This window comes from Bos javanicus, chromosome 8 (assembly GCF_032452875.1).
Source record: "Bos javanicus breed banteng chromosome 8, ARS-OSU_banteng_1.0, whole genome shotgun sequence".
In the NCBI taxonomy this organism is placed as follows: Eukaryota; Metazoa; Chordata; class Mammalia; order Artiodactyla; family Bovidae; genus Bos; species Bos javanicus.
In genome coordinates, this window is record NC_083875.1 from 60,289,846 (window position 1) to 60,306,911 (window position 17,066).

Consider the following 17,066-nt stretch of genomic DNA (forward strand, 5'->3'; position numbering starts at 1 on the left):
GGATGACACGAGACAGAGAGAGTACATCTGTTGGACATTCTGGCTGGAATGTGCAATTTTGGTTCTCATGGTGCAGCTCCCACTAGCAGTGAAGGGAGTGTGGTGTTGGGGTGCAGGGAGAGGAGCCATACCTGGGGATACTCTCCCTGCACATTCCAGAGGCCAGCCACTACCAGCTCTGTCCACTCAGCACCCCACATCCCACTAGGGAGGAGTAGAACTTAGTGTGTATAAATACATCCAAAATTGTAATGAACCAAATTCTGCTCTGGAAAAAGAAATTTTCCCAATTTACTTTGGTAAAGATTCAGTTCCTCCTTAGTTCAGTTCAGTGAACATTATAAACCATGTGCCAGACTCTGCTGCTGCTGCTAAGTCGCTTCAGTCGTGTCCAACTCTGTGCGATCCCAGAGAGGGCAGCCCACCAGGCTCCCCCGTCCCTGGGATTCTCCAGGCAAGAACACTGGAGTGGGTTGCCATTTCCTTCTAGGCTAGGTTAAATGACTGCAAAGATGAGTAAGACCATTTCTGTCCTTAACATGCAATCAAGGGAAGAGAGAAAATGTATATAAACAGTTATAATATACTTCCTTGCCATATAGTCCTGTGTTTTTTATGTATTTCTTTTATTCTTAACTCTCTTATAAAGGTAACCATCAGTTTTATGTGTACTTGTGAACTTAGGGGGCTGCTTTATTGACTGTGCCAAAGCCTTTGACTGTGTGGATCACAACAAACTGTGGAAAATTCTTTAAGAGATGGGAATACCAGACCACCTGACCTGCCTCTTGAGAAACCTATATGCAGGTCAGGAAGCAACAGTTAGAACTGGACATGGAACAACAGACTGGTTCCAAGTAGGAAAAGGAGTACATCAAGGCTGTATATTGTCACCCTGCTTATTTAACTTATATGCAGAGTACATCATGAGAAACGCTGGGCTGGAAGAAACACAAGCTGGAATCAAGATTGCCGGGAGAAATATCAATAACCTCAGATATGCAGATGACACCATCCTTATGGCAGAAAGTGAAGAGGAACTAAAAAGCCTCTTGATGAAAGTGAAAGAGGAGAGTGAAAAAGTTGGCTTAAAGCTCAACATTCAGAAAACGAAGATCATGGCATTTGGTCCCATCACTTCATGGGAAATAGATGGGGAAACAGTGGAAACAGTGTCAGACTTTATTTTTTTGGGCTCCAAAATCACTTCAGATGGTGATTGCAGCCATGAAATTAAAAGACGCTTACTCCTCGGAAGGAAAGTTATGACCAACCTTGAGAGTATATTTGAAAAGCAGAGACATTACTTTGCCAACAAAGGTTCGTCTAGTCAAGGCTATGGTTTTTCCGGTGGTTATGTATGGATGTGAGAGTTGGACTATGAAGAAAGCTGAGCACTGAAGAATTAATGCTTTTGAACTGTGGTGTTGAAGAAGACTCTTGAGAGTCCCTTGGACTTCGAGGAGATCCAACCAGTCCATCCTAAAGGAGATCAGTCCTAGGTGTTCATTGGAAGGACTGATGCTGAAGCTGAAATTCCAAAACTTTGGCCACCTTATGCGAAGAGTTGACTCATTGGAAAAGACTCTGATGCTGGGAGGGATTGGGGGCAGGAGGAGAAGGGGACGACAGAGGATGAGATGGCTGGATGGCATCACCAACTCAATGGACATGAGTTTGAGTGAACTCTGGGAGTTGGTGATGGACAGGGAGGCCTGGTGTGCTGTGATGCATGGGGTCACAAAGAGTTGGACACGACTGAGTGACTGAACTGAACTGAACTGAATTTATGATAAACAAAAATACAAGAAAATCTCCCTTTTTCAGGTGTGACCAGTTATATTTCTAAATTATACATGAAATAGGCAGGCACAACTTTAAAGAATATTCTTATATTAATTGTTCTTATTTCCATAATTTTCTCAAGCTGAGATGAGGCATTTTAGAATTTTGAATGTAACTTGAATCTTTCAAAATAACAAATAGCTTTCTCACTGAATTAGGATTTGCCTTAGACAAGGATTTGCCTGTAACCTTTTGCTTTTTCTCTCAAATGAAGTATTAGGCAGACATCTAGCACAGCAGTAGCTTGGTAGACTATTATTGTTGTTGTTTAGTCGCTAAGTTATGTCTGACCTTTTGCCACCCCATGAACTGTAGCATGCCAGGCTTCCCTGTCCTTCACTATCTCCTGGAGTTTGCTCAAACTCATGTCCATAGAGTCAGTGGTGCCATCCAACCATCTCATCTTCTGTTGCCCCCTTCTCCTCCTGCCCTCAGTCTTTCCCAACATCAGGGTCCTTTCCAATGAGTCAGCTCTTCACATCAGGTGAGATAATAAATATCACATAGATAGGAAATAATGGCTACTGTCGTTGTAAGTATTATTCTTTAGCTACAGGTCATCCCCTTCTAGTCTATGTTGTGTGGTAAGGTAGTGAAAGGGCAAGTCGCTCAGTCGTGTCCAACTCTTTGCGACCCCATGGACTATACAGTCTGTGGAATTCTCTAGGCCAGAATACTGGAGTGGGTAGCCTGTCCCTTCTCCAGGGGATCTTCTCAACCCAGGGACCAAACCCCAGTTTTCCACATTGCAGGCGGATTCTTTACCAGCTGAGCCACAAGGGAAACCCAAGAATACTGAGTGGGTAGCCTATCCCTTCTCCAGCATAACTCTGGTAATTCCTGACTCTGCACATTGTCCTTATGTTGCTTTTATAGTAGTTTAAGCCCTGTTTACAAAGCTATTTTAACTATTAGTAAAGGAGCCTAGATTTACAGCTCTATGTCTTTACTTAAAATAAGCTCACTTCTCTCCTCATGCCTTTCACCCATATTTACTATATCCAAACTCATCTGACTGTTGATAGTTCCTTTGCTATCTACAACCATACCACATATAGAAAAGGGAGGGATAGGTAAGAGAGAAGGACTTGAGACCCAGGTCAGTTCAAGTGTGGGTTTGGAACCTGGGGAGCAGGAGAAGAAGAAAAGAAAAAGGCCTGGTAGAGGCATGGGATGGTATTATTAAATAGAAATAGAAAGATAAAGGCTGTTTATGGCTCAGTCTGCACTCCAGAATGATAATGCAATAAGCTAAATTCCACAGATGTTTTTGAAGCACTTTATATGAAGGGAATTAGCCAGTCTGTCAGCTCCAATACAAATAAACTCAGAATTCTTCCTTCACATTCCTCAGTGGCTCCTTAGAGAGGAGCTGCCTCTGAAATATATGCAACAACCATGTGGGAAGAGGAAAGAGGATCCCTAGGCAGGCCCAGCAGAGTCAGAATTTTGAGAAACAGACTTTGAATAGAGAGGCCTTTAAAGTCCAGAATAGAAATCAGCAAATTATGGTCCATGCCAGAATAACTTTATAAGGTTTTACATTTACACTGAGAATGGTTTTTACATTTTTAAAGAATTGTTTTTTAAAAAAAGGAAGAAGGGAGTATATAGCAGAACTTCATGGCCACAAAGCCTAAGTAGTAACTGTCTGGCCCTTTACAGACAGCGTTTGCTGAAAGGAGGGTTTTCTGAAAGCTCACCAGAAGCTGGAGGATGCAGGAAAATCTATTTTGAACCCTAGGGTAGGCACTTGCAGAAAAAAAAGGTACCAGCATCAATGACGAATAAATTTCTATTTCTACTTTCCAAAAGTGCTGGGGACCTAGCAAACTAATGATTGCTGGGCCAGAAAGAGTGAAGCCTTGTACTGGGTTTAGAATACACTATTGCCTTTGTTCTAACAGAGCAGCGGAATATATCCTTTCATTGACACTGCTTTATCAGGCCTTTAGATGGAGCAAGTGGGTGAGTAGAGGCATTTCTTTCTGTTTGCAATTTTCTACTTTCTCTATTACACATTAGTGGAAATTAATAGCTTGTATCTAGGGAAGCAGATTCCTGACTGTTTCAACTGTTCCTCAAGCCAGTGGTAGGGATTATATGCCTGAAAGAAAAGAACTCTACCTCCAAGTACAGGCCAGGTTCACTTCCCAACATGGCCACTGTGACCCAGAAGAATAAAAATATGCAAGACCAGGCCTCTCTACTATATGCATGAGTGACAGTCACAGTTTTAAAATACTTTGGTCCAAAGAATTTATAGCATTTAAATTTCTTGCTACTTATTTTTTATTGAAGTATAATTGATTTACAATGTTCTAATTTCTGCTCTCCAACAAAGTGATGCAGTTTATATACATATGTGTGTATATACAGTATGCTCTGCTGTGCTGTGCTTAGTCACTCAGTCGTGTTCGACTCTTTGCAACCCCATGGGCCTGCCAGGCTCCTCTGTCCATGGGGATTCTCCAGGCAAGAATACTGGAGTGGGTTGTCATGCCCTCCTCCAGGGAATCTCCCCAACCCTGGGATTGAACTCAGGTCTCCCGCACTGGAGGTGGATTCTTTACTATCTGAACCACCAGGGAAGCCCAAGAATACTGAAATGGGTAGCCTATCCCTTCTCCAGGGGATCTTCCTGACTCAGGAATCGAAGCAGAGTCTCCTGCATTACAGGCAGATTCTTTACCAGCTGAGCTACCAGGGAAGCCCATATATATGTATATTCTTTTTTAAATATTCTTTTCCATTATGGGTTATCATAGGATATCAAGTATAGTTCTTTGTGCTATACAGGAGGACCTTGTTGTTTATCCATTCTATATATAAAAGCTTACACCTACTAACCCAAACTTCTACTCCATTCCTCCTCCCCCCTCATCCCCTTGGCAACCACAAATCTGTTCTCTACATGTGTGATTCTGTTTCTGTTTCATAGGTAGGTTCGTGTGTCTCATATTTCAGATTCCCCATATAAGTGATATTATATGATATTTGCCTTTCTCTTTCTGACTTACTTTACTTATATGATAATCTCAAGTTGTATTCTTACTACTTATTATTTGATTGTTCAAATATTTTCTTGCCATCTCACCAGAAGGTGGATACAATTAGCCCCTTCTCCAAATGGTAAACCTAGAACTTGGAGAGGACAGGTACCCTGCCCCAAGATGACCCAGCAAGTCAGAGAAAAAGCCAAGAATGAAAGCAGTGTTCCTATCCGGGCATCCTGCCACTATCCTAGGCATGAGTAGCTTCCAGATGGAGCTGAGATCAAACCGCATATCTTGAGTCATCAAATCTGGTTGATTCTGAGGCTGCATTGTTGTTCTGATGACCAGGTAGATAAGCCTTGAATGGCAGGAGAAAAAATGTACTGAATGGGTGGTTCCCCAGCCTACCTTCCTAACTCCTCAAGACGTTGCTATGTGGTGTCTCTGACAATGGCTATGAGTCAGCCTGACGCAGGAAGATGATGGAGTCACTGTTATTGTGTGCTTGGCTGCTGCTTTCTTTGCACTTCAGCATTCCTACCTGGTGTGGTACATTTTTGTCATTCCACAGCAGTCTGCTGTGCACATGACCCCTCAGTAGCCCAGACCCATCTATTTACATCAGCTGTCCAGCTGCCAGCCTCCTCACCTCCCTGTCTGCCAGAGGGGACTAGATGAAATCTGTGTTAGGACTGCCTTTCGGGGATGTGACTGGGATATCCACAGAGTTCTAGATTCTGTGTTCAAAGTGTAAGGTCCCTGGAACTCCACCTCTATGCCTTGGGGGAGAAGGAAGCTTTCACAAAAGATTTTTCTAGGCACTGACTCCTGGCCGGATGAGAGCTGGTTTCTTGGTATTTCTATCCTATTGTGTCATTTCTAGGAAAGAAGCTCTAGCCAAATGATTTTTCAAGGGATTTGATATACCTTCTGAAAATACCATGCAAATCAAATAACGACCAGCCTAACCATTCTTTCTTTGAAATATCCTATAAAACCTTCCCAGGTAGGTTTTTTTTTTTTGCACAAGGTCAGCACTCACAGCACTAATCTGGGACTTGTGACTGATGAGGTGGAGCTTCTGCTTAGTTAAGTAACAGTCTTTCCTTAATTTTATTCAGATCATTTCAGTGCAACCAGTGTGTACGTGTGTGTGTGTGCTCACGCACGTGCACGCATGCACACATATACCCACCCTTCCAAAACAATGTAAATAACGCATCAGGTCCCTTGTCCAGGGCCTTCCTGACTCAGGAGGATGCTGTGAACAACAGCTCTCAATTGAGGTCCACCTGGTCCCAGAGATTTGGGACCAGACAGCTGGACCTATGACAGCTCTGTTTGTTCCTTTTCCCCTTCCCTGTCCTTGTTATTACTAAACTGTTTTCAACAAGGCTCATTTCCTCCAGAATGCAACTCAGCATCCTGGAGAAGACTGAGGCCACTCTTGTAGCAGGAAGCTGCCCTAGATTTGGGCAGTAACCAGTAGAACTTGATACTGACGCCAGAGTGTAAAAATAAACACCTCCTACAGTGCTGTCTTAATCCATTGGCATCAGAGTTGCTATTATTAACCCATAGGCCTCACAGGCAGCTGTGATGGGCAGACAACAGCCTGGCCGGACCTATCCTGCCAACTTGGAATCAGACTGTTTCTTTCCTACATCTACTGGAATCTGATCTGGGGCCCCTGGAGAAGCACCATCAGTCTGGGAGCATGCCCCACAACAGGTAACACTAGAGATGGATTAGTATCTTTGGTTTGGGAGAGCCTTAGGTTCCTAGGGCCGGCCAGTGAGTCTAGAGTGTAATGGGCACAGGCTTACTGATTCAGTCCTAGTGGAAGGGAGGGGGAAGAAATGACTCTTTTCAGTTCCTTTGGCTCTTTTGAAGAGGTTTTGCCCTGCCAGTTCCCTGGATCTGAAGCCTTTAGGTTTTCTGGGAAATTGGGAAAGGAAAGAGAGAGGTAAGGTCTCCATTGGTCATCTGACAAAGCTCTAATAATAATAGTAACCATGGCTGAGCGCTTACCTTGTGTCAGGTACTTACGTGTAATATCTTATTCAATTCTCCCTCAAGCCCTTGAGGGAAAATATCATGACAGTTTTGCAAATGAGGAAACTGAAGTTTAGTGAAGTTGAGTAACTTCCCGAAGCCCACAGCTGGCAGGAAGAGTGTCCAATTTGAATCCAAACCTGTCAATGCCAAAATCCATGCTCTGAATCATTACAGAACCTAGGCTCCTGAATATTCTGGGCCCAGGCAAGATTCTTGCCACCTGCTTTAAAAGGTTTTAAAGTAAATATCAGTTTGCTCTCACTTTAGTCTTATAACCAGAGCAAATACAGTATTGGGTATGCAGGAATGGTCTTCGCTGCTGCCTGCTAATAAGGCAGTCCCAAGCATCGGGAGCCGGTCTTGGAGACTGTCATTTCAAGTCTACTGGGAAGTAAGTCACATCTGGGAAAAGGCTTTTGACTTGACGGAGGTGTCTCAGGGGCTATGATCCCTCTGCTGAGACTGGGGTGAGACTAGAACACAGTTTCCCGGGAAGCAAGGCTTTGATGGTTTCTAGCAGTCCTGCTGAGGGTGGAGTGTGCTTGAATGAAAATATTTCCTTGAAGGGCAGCTAGGCGTCTCTCTCCTCTTTCTCCTGCCTCCCCCACCCTGGCTCCACAACTGGCTTGTGGTAATTCAATCTAGATTCTTCTCATAGCCTACTTCACTGTGCATATGTGGCCTTTTATTTACAGCTTTCGAGAGTCTGATTGGATAGCAGCTTACCCGCCCCGCACAACTCAGTCCACTGCCTTGGGGGAGGGGAAGCCAAAAACATTCTGGCTCTGCTTCCTAGAGGCTAGAAGCCAAAAGGAGCAGCCAAAGGAAGAGCAAAGGGTCGACCACACTGAACAGTGGAGCAGCATAGGGACCTTTTTGTCCCAGCTAACTTGCTTCTGCAAATATATACTTGAGCGCTATCCTCCAAGTAGAGCAGCCCACGCTGGACCTTTCAACACTCACCCCTGGTTCACTGTCTCTGTCTTGGTGGCTTCCTGCTCCTTGCTGCTCCCCTGCACCTAGCGTTAGGAGGCTCTGTCTCTCTGTCTGTTTATCCACTGCTGCATCCTCCACCCCCTCCATCTGAAGAACTCAACCTGTCAAGGTAGGAATTGACTCTCCTAATTCTCTGTAGTCCTCCCCTCTCTCCCTAACTACATCCTCAAAAGAGGTAGATTTACAGCAAGTTCTCAGTCCTTTGAGACTTCTAACTGTGGCAGTTAGAAGCCAGGCACTTGGAAGTATAGGGGTGTGTGTGTGTGTGTGTGTCTGTGTGTGTCTTTCTCTGTGTGTGTATATCCATGTATTTATGTTGAGAGGGAAGACGTTTATTAGCACACTGCACAGGGACCTTCCCTTGGGCCCAAGGTTTTAATTTAGCTTAGTTTATAATTAGAGTTGAAAGGTACCTTAAGAAGTTATCTGATTTAGCCTCCTGCCTCCAAACAGGTGCTATGAGTTGAACTAAGAAGGGAATCAAATGATTGATCTAATGGAGAAGGACATGCACTTGCTGGCTGGATTACTGGAAGAGAATATTTTTCTAGGTATAATCCCATTTGAGCAGAAGGAGAAACTAGAACAAAGCTGAGTTGATTATCGTGGTATTTCTATGGAATAAAGGAGAGACCCTTTACAGCTCCATGAGGAATAGTGGCTTCTAGATTATTCTTTTCTTGGGTATAATTCTTAGTGCTGCACTCTCCTCACAACTGAGCCTGAGAGGTAAAAGGCTTGGAACTTGTTGGGGGTTTCACCCCAACATATTCTGTCTGTGATTTTTGGTTCCATTAAAGGTGCCTACATATTTCCAGTTCATAAGGGAGGAGATAGACTTTTGGCCACCTGATGCGAAGAGCCAACTCATTGGAGAAGACTAATGCTGGGAATGATTGAAGACAAAAGGAAAAGAGGGCTGCAGAGGATGAGATAGTTAGATAGCAACACTGACTCAATGGACATAAACAAATTTCGGGAGATAGTGAAGGACAGGGAAGCCTGGCATCCTGAAGTCCATGAGGTCACAAAGAGTCAGACATGACTTAGCAACTGAACAATAATAAGACCTGGGGGAAAAGAGATAAACCCACACCAGGTAGTCCTAGGAAAGAGCCCATTCTGTTGTACTTCAGAGTCAGGCCTCCTCTAGAGTCTATTTGATTTTAGGGGGGTGGACTTTTAGCTGAACCTTTCTGTAACATATTTGAGAAGCCAAACACAAAGCAAGCTCTATGCTTCGAAAGAAGACTGTACATTAGGGAGGCCTGATAAGGAAGCAGCTGGGTGTGTCTGGGACAGCCTTTCAGGCTAGGCCTCTTCCAGCACACACCCAGCACACTGGCTGGCCTCGCTTGGAGTCCAAAATAACTTAATGCCAGTTCAAAACAGTGGCCTCCTCAGCTCGGAGCACACAACCTGGAGGAAAGACAGACGTGCTCCTGGGCATTGGCTGCTATTCCATTTGTGGAATCGGACTCCTGATGTCACAGCCTGGTGCTCTCAGGCAGCTAATAGCCTGTTTATCCTCTCCTTGCAACTCGGCCCAGAGACTACAGGCATTATTATTACCACCAATTCTTAAATCTCCAAATTCTTTCAGCATCTCTCACACATTTCAGTGAGAAGTACTTGTCTTAGAGGAAATTCAGTGTCCATCAAGTCTCATGGCCTATAAAGACATAGAACCTTAGTAGGCACGGGGATAATTACACAAACTGATTTTTCTGAATTCACTTAGAAAGTTATTTTCTGTACTGTAAAGTGAGTCTGCTGCTGATACAGTTAATTGACATCATTTTCCAAGCATATATGATTTGAGAGTCATGAAGTAAAAAAGGTGATTTCTCTCAGTTTTTGTTTCACTCCCCATTTCCCCGATCCCGACCAACCATGCTCAGTCTTGCCTTTGCCCAGAGATTTTCAGAATTTTTTCATCTGAACCCTAGGGTCCCCTGGAAGTGCCTTTGGGGGGCCCCTCTGAAGTGGAGAGAAGGAGTTGGAGTATATGGGGCTTTAGGGCCTCCCTGCTTCAACCAGAGTTGTTCTATGTATTGGGGCTGAAAAAGCTTGAAACCACTGCTCTGACCCTTATCTTACATCCTGAAACATCTTTCTTGCTTCCCTAGCCCTCCACAGAGGCATGTTGCCAATGATTTTAACAAAATTATGAGCCCCTCAAGTTGAGCTCTTACCCCTAAACACCCAGTGCAGTGCTTTGTACACAGCAGAAGTGTGTGCAGTGGATATGACTTATTTGATTGATTGATTGACTCTTGAGATGATATTAATTCATGGCCTTGGGATGCTTCTCCCTCAGAGAAAAGAGTATATGGTAAATTGTGGTTTATTTTTATTCAGTATGATTTGGGCACTTCTGACCTTTCCTATTGGAATCACTCATGCAGTCTGAGGCAAAAACATGGCCAAAAGGAATTACCTAACATAGATGGTTTCTGGTGTAGAGGATACCTGACTAGGTCAGCACAGGCAAGTACTTCATGCTAATGTCCAGAGAAAAGTGTCCTGAGGTGAAAGGTAAGCAGAGCGATTGGGAAAGGCTAGGGACAGAATGTATTCGGATCACATTGTCTTATCTGTTTTTCAGTACTGCCTTCACTGAAAGTTACCTGCCTGATAGTTCCCAAAACTACTCAGTGTCTTGAATATGGGAAATACAGATCTTTTTATTTGCTAAACTATACTTAAAACACTGTCCAAGCTGTTTATCTATAGCCTCCAGTATATATCTACCTATCTTTTGAACGAGAGAAGGAGGGCTTTATTTTGTTTTAAAACAATTTACATTTTATAAAAGTTATATACATATGTATATACACATATGTGTATATATGTGTATATATATATATAGTTTTTAAAAAGCCAAATAGTAAAAAAAAAAAAAAAAAAAGAACATTAGTGGGACAACTGGCAAAATCCTCACAATCTGGAACTTCAGGTAATAATACTGTATTCAGTGTTGATTTCCTTGTTTTGGCAAATCCACCATGACTATATAAGATGGTAACGTTAGGGGATGCTGGTTGAAAAGACATAGGGATACACTCCTAACTATCTTTGTTACTTTTCTAAAAATTATTCCAAAAATAAATAATTTGAGGACTTCCCTGGTGGTCCAATGGTTAAGAATCTACCTTCTAATGGAGGAGATGCAGGTGTGATTCCTGGTCAAGAAAATAAGGTTCCACATGCTGCGGGCCAGCTAAGCCCACATGCCACAGCTAAGACCTGATGCAGCTAAAAAATTTTTTAATGATTAAGTTTAAAAAGTTTGTACACAACAATAAAAATCTTCACACAAAAAAAGCCAAATACTGCCAAATCTGAAATAATGACCATCAAAATCAATAATACCCAGCAAGAGATTATGACCCACTGAATGTTTTTTAAAAAGCCAAGAATCTATACAGATACCAAAAAAAAAATAAATAGGAAGGAAACAGGAAATCCTTCTCATATTGGAATGCCAGCTAATAAATGTAGAAGGAATAATAAAAAGAAAATCATCATTTTTCAACCATCACAGTAAACAACTATTAATAATTCAGGTAAATCTTCAATGGATGCTGGTATTTTTAAAGAGTAACAACAATGCATTACATTTCTATAAAATATTTATAATTTATAGAGCATTTTCAGATAGTGTTTTGAATAGGCTACCATTCAGATCTACAGCAAGATGTTTATCTCCCCTTAGCTTCCATATCCTTTTTTTCACTTGGCAACTCCCTATAGCATAGCCTGGTCCAGGCATAAGAATGCTCAGCAGCCAATGATTATATTCAGATATGTTTTATTTTCACCTCCCCTGGATCTTTCTAATAATCTCTTACTAACTGCTTATCTGTGAGAATTTATCCTTTATTTAAAGCATTTTACCCATAGCTGATTTGTGTTCTGCCTCAGATGTTCTTAATATTTGAAGTTCTTGCAGTTTAAATCTATTACTTGTTGTTTTCTGTTATTCATTCATAGTATCTTGTTTCCATGTATATTTGTGATCTTTGATGAAAATTAATTTTTGCATACTCCTTAATTTTGAGAATCCTGTCGACTTAAGTTGGAGATATTTTTCTCCAAAAGTTTGGAGGAACCATCAACCCTGGATCACATGAGCTTGCTTCAAGGATCTCAGCCTAACTTGGGTTTAGCTATCCCTTGCCTTTCTAGTGGTCCAAGACTTGCCATTCTGACCACAGTAGAAACGTTTGTGCAAACCACATAAAATCTGTCGACATACAAGATGTGACCACCAGGCTCTCACTTTGCAATCTTCACTCTAGGATCATGACTATGGAAATAAACAGTAGTGAAGTACTGACTGAAGACATGGCTGCTCAGTCATCTTTCCATCCTTAGTATGAAAATGGAAAGAAATGAGGGGTTAAGAGATATCTTGGCCTTGAAGATTTATTTACTAAGCACTTTGCTAAGGCTTAACTTTTTGGTTTTCATCTTCCTTCCTTCCTTGCCTCTTATCAATCAAATATGCTATTCTCTTACAAACAATAAATGCCAGTGAGGGTGTGGAGAAAAGGGAACCCTCTTACACTGTTGATGGAAATGTATACTGATACAGCCACTATGGAGAACAGTTTGAAAGTTCCTTAAAAAGCTAAAAATAGAACTACCATATGACCCAACAACCCCACTCCTGGGCATATACCTGGAGAAAACCGTAATTCTGAAAGATACATGCACTGCAGTGTTTATTGCAGCACTGTTTACAATAGCCAGGACCTGGAAACAGCCTAAACATCCATCAACAGAGGAATGGATAGGGGAGATGTGGTACGTTTATACAATGGAGTATTACTCTGCCATAAAAAGGAATGAAATTGTGCCATTTGCAGAGACATGGATGGACCTAGAGACTGTCATACAGAGTGAAGTTAAGTCAGAAAAACAAATACTGTAGATTAACTAATATATGTGGGATCTAGAAAAATGGTGCGGATAACCTGTTTACAAGGTAGAGATGGAGACACAGATGCAGAGAACAGACATATAGACACTAAGAGGGGGAAGGGGAGGTGGGATGAATTGGGAGATTGGGATCGACATATATACACATGTATAAAATAGATAACTAACGAAAACCTACCGTATAGCACAGGGAACTCTACTTAATGCTCTGTGGTGACCTAACTGGGAAGGAACTCTAAAAGAGAGGGGATACATATATATGTATAACTGATTCACTTTGCTGTACAGCAGAAACTAACACAACATTGTAAAGCAACTATACTCCAATGAAAATTTAAAAATAAATAAATGAATAAAAGAAACGATTTTAAAAGTTAAAAAAAAAAAAAGTTATTCTCAGGCTAAGCTAACCTGAAAGCTGACTTGAGTCCAACTAGCCCACTGGGCTTGCCATTCAATAGCTTTACCAAGCAAACATCAGTGGTGCCTTACTGAGTGCCAAGACTCTGGGCTCAGAATTACTTATCAAGATATAAGACAATCCCACTCTTCAAAAGTGAGCTGTCATCAAGAGATAAATAACAAAATAAAATGGCCAAGACTTGGTACTAAATGAGTTGTGTAGACAGTTGATATTGAAAAAGTTCAGAATAAAGACTTTCTTGATAAAGAAAAGCTTCCAGACATGGTAGAATTTGAGCTAGATCCTTTAAAAAGAAACAAAGGCAAGGAAAATAGAGCATTCCAGATGTCTTCCCAGTGGACTGAGCCAAAATTCAGAATAAATTTGTCATCTGATAGAACATGGTTGAATAAGTGGGAAGGAACTTTGAATGCCGCATTAAGGGATTTGGATTATCCTGTAGGCAGTGGGGAGCCACTAACAACTTTTTAGTAGTAAGGTGAGGATACCAATATTGAGGCAGTACTTTGGGGAAATTATTCTTCTGTCAGTATATAGGATAGCTGGGAGGAGACAGCCAGAATGAAAGCAAGAAAACTGATTAGAAGACTGTATGATAATTCAGAGGAGGGGTGCCTGCAGGTCTGAACTCGGATGATAGAAGTAGTGACGGGAACTCGAAAGGCAGTGTGACAAGTAGTTAAGAACACGGACTTTGGAGTCAGATGGTTCTGTGTCTGGCCAGGTCAAACATTACTGACCGAGTTCCCTTTTGTTGTTGTTGTTCAGTTGCTAAGTCGTGCCCATGGACTACAGCACACCAGGCTTCCCTGTCCTTCAGCATCTCCAAGAGTTTGCTCAAATTGACCAGGTTACCTTAGGAAGGTCATTTAGTATTCCTGAGCCTCAGACTTCTCATCCATAAAATGGAGATAATAATACTTATCTTAGAGAGCTGTTATATGTATAAAATGAGACAATGTAAGTGCTTAGCATGTGGGCTTCCCGGGTGGCTCAGTGGTAAAGAATCTGCTTGCCAAGTAGGAGATGCAGGTTCAACCCCTAGGTGAGGGAGATCCCCTGGAGAAGGAAATGGTATTCCACCCCAGTATTCTCACCTGGGAAATCCCATGGATGGAGGAGCCTGGCAGGCTACAGTCTTGTTCAGTCGTTTAGTCGTGTTTGACTCTCGGACCCCATGGACTGCAGCATGCTTCCCTGTCCTTCACTATCTCCCAGAGTTTGCTCAAACTCATGTCCATTGAGTCAGTGATGCCATCCAACCATCTCATCCTCTGTCGCCCCCTTCTCCTCCTACCTTCAGTCTTTCCCAGCATCAGGGTCTTTTCCAAGGAGTCAGTCCTTCACAGCAGGTGTCCAAAGTATTGCAGTTTCAGCTTCAGCATCAGTCCTTCCAATAAACATTCAGGACTGATTTCCTTTAGGATGGACTGGTTGGATCTCCTTGCAGTCCAAGGGACTCTCAAGAGTCTTCTCCAACGCCACAGTTCAAAAGCATCAATTCTTCGGCCCTCAGCTTTCTTTATAGTCCAACTCTCACATCCATACATGACTACTGGAAAAACCATACCTTTGACTAGACGGACCTTTGTCGGCAAAGTAATGTCTCTGCTTCTTAATATGCTATGTTGGTCATAGCTTTTCTTCCAAGGAGCAAGCATCTTTTAATTTCATGGCTGCAGTCACCATCTGCAGTGATTTTGGAGCCCCAAAAAATAAAATCTGTCACTGTTTCCATTGTTTCCCCATCTATTTGCTATGAAGTGATGGGACCGGATGCCATGATCTTAGTTTTCTGAATGTTGAGTTTTAAGTCAGCTTTTTCACTCTCTTTCACTTTAACCAAGAGGCTCTTTAGCTCTTCTTTGCTTTCTGCCATAAGGGTGGTATCATCTGCATATCTGAGGTTATAGATATTTCTCCTGGCAATCTTGATTCCAGCTTATGCTTCATCCAGTCCAGCATTTCTCATGATGTACTCTGCATATAAGTTAAATAAGCAGGGTGACAATAATCAGCCTTGATGTATTCCTGTCCCAATTTGGAACCAGTCTGTTGTTCCATGTCCAGTTCTAATTGTTGCTTCTTGTCCTGCATACAGATTTCTCAGGAGGCAGGTCAGGTGGTCTGGTATTCCCATCTCTTGAAGAATTTTCCACAGTTTGTTGTGATCTACACAGTCAAAAACTTTGGCACAATCAATAAAGCAGAAGTATATGTTTTTCTGGTCTTCTCTTGCTTATTTGATGATCCAGCGGATGTTGGCAATTTGATCTCTGGTTCCTCTTCCTTTTCTAAATCCAGCTTGAATATCTGGAAGTTCACAGTTCACATACTGTTGAAGCCTGGCTTGGAGAATTTTGAGCATTACTTTGCTAGCGTGTGAGATGCGTTCCATTGTGTGATAGTTTGAACATTCTTTGACATTGCCTTTCTTTGGGACTAGAATGAAAACCGACCTTTTCCAGTCCTGTGGCCACTGCTGAGTTTTCCAAATTTGCTGGCATATTGAGTGCAGAACTTATAGCATCATCTTTTAAGATTGAAATAGCTCAATTTTGTATAATGGTAATTTAAAGAAAGCTAATTTGAAATAGAAAAATTTAAAAAAATTTTTGTTGATTGGTTGATTGGTTTTTGTTTGGGGAGGGGCACACCACGCTAAGTGGAAGATCTAAGTTCCCCAACCAAAAATCTAACCCACACCCCTTACCGTGGAAGCTCACAGTCTTAACCATTAGATCACTAGGGGAAGTCCCTCCATTTGGGGGAGTAAGAAGTACCTAATGGGGTATTGGAGATTTGATTCTGGAAGTTCAGGAAGAATGAAGATTTGGAAATAAATAGAATACTGGGAAGGGCTAAACACTTCTCAGGTTGAAAAGATTTCAGGTCTGAGCCCTGCTGTGAATCTATATTTAAATATAGGTCAGGTATTGTGATATTAAACAATGAAGAAAGAATGATCTAAGAAGAAAAACTAGGAAGCCAAAGGAAAAAGACGGTTTCAATAGGAGAGGGTGGATAAGTGTCAGGCAATTTAAATATTATGAGCTTAAAAGTTAGAACTGCTTTTAGAAAGCTCAAGTATTAATAAAAAGAAGACAGACTTCTGATTGTTTAAGAAATAATTAAGGAGAAAGAATTAACATAGTCCATCCTTCTAAGAATTTTGGTATTGAAAAAAAACAGACGGAAGAGGGTTTTGTCTGAGATCCTTGGGTTGACATGGCAGTGATGCCCTCTGTTTTCTAGTGCACCTGAGTTCCTGCCACCTCTGTGCCCACCCAGTTACTGAGCCTGTAAAGACTTCTGCCTCTGTGGTGTTAACAGCATTGTTCACTGCTGCAGCTTCTGTTTTTAACAGCTTTATTGAGACATAACGGATATCTGTTTCATCATTTACAGTATACTATTCAGTTGCTTCCCTGGTGGCTCGGATGGTAAAGAATATGCCTGGGTCCAGTCCCTGGATTGGGAAGATCCCCTGGAGGAGGGCATGGCAACACACCAGCATAATCTGATTTTAGAACATTTGCATCATCCCCCCAAAAAATCGCGTACTTGATAACAATCACTCGCCATTTTCCCTTTCCCCAAGTCCCTGGAAGCCACTCCAGTAATCTACTTTTCATCTCCATAGATTTGCCTAGTCTGGGCGTTTCATATGAAAAGGGCTTCCCTGGTGAAATGAAGTCAAACAATACATGGCCTTTAGTGTTTGGCATCTTCCACTTAGCATGTTTTCAAGGTTCATCCACATTGTAGCATGTTTCACTATATTACTTTTTATTACCAAA

The 17,066-nt window shown here is 42.0% G+C and overlaps 1 protein-coding gene across 7 annotated transcripts in view; it reads left to right on the top strand.

The window, feature by feature from the left end:
- Positions 1 to 17,066, top strand: part of RUSC2 (RUN and SH3 domain containing 2) — a 61,892-nt gene that overhangs the window by 19,765 nt on the left and 25,061 nt on the right. For 2 of the 7 annotated variants that reach the window (XM_061426859.1, XM_061426864.1), the window contains exon 2: positions 6,423 to 6,572. The exons of 4 other annotated variants lie outside the window; for them this stretch is intronic. The gene's annotated coding sequence lies outside the window, so the exon portion shown is untranslated. Of the gene's footprint in view, positions 1 to 6,422; positions 6,573 to 7,529; positions 8,005 to 17,066 lie in introns of those variants that run through there. One more of the 7 variants, XM_061426860.1, reaches the window with a different exon arrangement.